Raw genomic sequence first — 2,158 nt, 5'->3', positions numbered from 1 at the left:
TATTTAAATCCATCATTCTAATATATAAGTCCCACGTCACCTGGTAGTAAACTTCATTTCTACTCTCAAAACATCAATTACAAACAACCAAATGTTTTCTCCAGCTGTTCACACAAATTTTACTGTCCCAATTTTTGCTCAATATGTTTCAGTTTCTAAATGAATTTATGAGTTTTACCTATGCAAATCTCACCAAGCCTTCAAAATACAATTACTTTTTTATTGTGTTTCATAATATTTTCCTAAAAAAATTAAAATGACTAAAAGAGGACTGTCTAGTTGGCCATATTATATATAAATTGCTTTACTAATTTTCTAATAAATATTACAATCCTAGCTATAATTTTATTGGCATTACCTCAGGACTGCATATAGATTCCCAACCAAGGGGTCAAAGGAAGTTTATATTAAGTATATGCCTACTACACAAAGAACACAAACAGTGTTCTTTACACTGACTGTATAGAAAGAGGAGGTACAGTTAATGCACCCTATATACACCTCAAACCAGACCCTTTGCCTGGTCTGTATTGTGAATGGGGGGACAAAAATAAGTATACACCTCCTACACAAACTGTATATTCTGGAATAGAGCAGTATCTACTGAGAGTTAGGGATAACTTTCATAGAAAGTTATTAGTTTCTATTAGAAACTTCTTAGTTTTTAATAAAACTTATTAGATTCTATTCACAAAGAAAGTTATACTTTCCAAAAAGGAAACTTCTATACATTTCACATAGTACTTTGTAAAAATGTGTAATAAGTTGTTAGGGACATAGTTCAAGAGTGAATGGTGACTTATATAATATGTGCAAGGACCAAAGTTCAAAACCTGGTAGCATAAGCCATCCTTCTTTTGCAGCACTGTAACAATAACTTCAAAGGTTTCTGTTACTGCTAAAACAGAACTATCTGTCTGTCAATTTCCTTAATAGCTGCCCTTATATTCATGAGAATTTTTTTGAAAAAAAATTTAAATATGTAATATCTAAAATTTTAAATTAATGTTAAATAATTATATTTTATCAAATTACAATATTTTTGTTATGTGTTGTTTGCCTATAACATATGATACAATGACATGAATTATTCAATAAGTTTGAAGCATTTATACACAAAATCCCTGGGATATAGAATGCTATTTGTATCAAATTCTAATAATAAGCAAGTAAGATTATAAGAAGAATTTGTTTAAGGTAGAGTAGTAATATTGTAATATTGCAATATTAATACAAATAACATTTGGGCCAGAGTGATATCACAGCAGTCGGGTGTTTGCCTTGCATGTGGACGACCCAGGACTAACCCAGGTTCAACCCTTGGTAACCCATATGGTCCCCTGAGCCTGCCAAGAGTGACTTCTGAGTGCAGAGCCAGGAGTAAACCCTGAGCACCACCAGGTATCACCCAAAAAGACAAATAAATAAAGTGCTAAATAATAAAATTTAACAACACTATGACTTAGGATCTTCTATATACTTTATTTAAAAGTAAACATACATCTAAATAGTAACAAAAATATAACATTTAAAATCTATTTTACATACCTGACTTACACACAGTTTTTATTACTAGATACAATTAAAACAGAAATTTGATGCTGATATTGGTTTCTGGAATAGTAGTGATCCAGCAAATATTCCCTAAATAGAAAAATAAACTTTATACCAATATCCCCTTTTAGACACTAAAGAATTTATCATACAGATTAGCAGCAAGAGGGAAGATGAATAACAAATATAATCACCTGATCAATTGGTCGATTATTTATTTTGCTGTGTTTCTCTTGAAGGAATGGGGTAAGTGTGTGTCTTATTGAATGTGCATATTTGCAGATATGCTAAGCTATGGAAGTCATAGAATCATGTTCTTTAAAATATAGATAATGGCATTTTAAATAAATAAATTATATCTTACAAACTTGAATTTTTTTCTAATGGAAACTATATTTAGGACATTTGTTTGTGTAATTAACACAAGATTATATTCTTGAAATTATGAGACAGAGACAAAAGCACATCCTGAAAAAATATTAAAAATAAAATTTTCTTTAATGCTATTAGAAATTGTCATTTTGAGATCTTTGCATCTAGTACCTTAATGCAGAGATGTGATCAAAGAAATCTCATATGTTTAAGATGAATATAAAAGAACAGA

General features: G+C 30.0%; 1 non-coding gene across 1 annotated transcript; it reads left to right on the top strand.

Annotated features, from left to right (window-relative positions):
• The first annotated feature begins 416 nt into the window (after window positions 1–416).
• LOC126010192 (small nucleolar RNA SNORA51) lies at window positions 417–550 on the top strand. The gene has a single exon (XR_007496319.1). It is a non-coding gene; the product is annotated as a small nucleolar RNA SNORA51 (small nucleolar RNA).
• The last annotated feature ends 1,608 nt before the right edge of the window (window positions 551–2,158 follow it).

This window comes from Suncus etruscus, chromosome 5 (assembly GCF_024139225.1).
Source record: "Suncus etruscus isolate mSunEtr1 chromosome 5, mSunEtr1.pri.cur, whole genome shotgun sequence".
Lineage (NCBI taxonomy): Eukaryota > Metazoa > Chordata > Mammalia > Eulipotyphla > Soricidae > Suncus > Suncus etruscus.
This window is presented reverse-complemented; position numbering and strand designations above follow the sequence as displayed.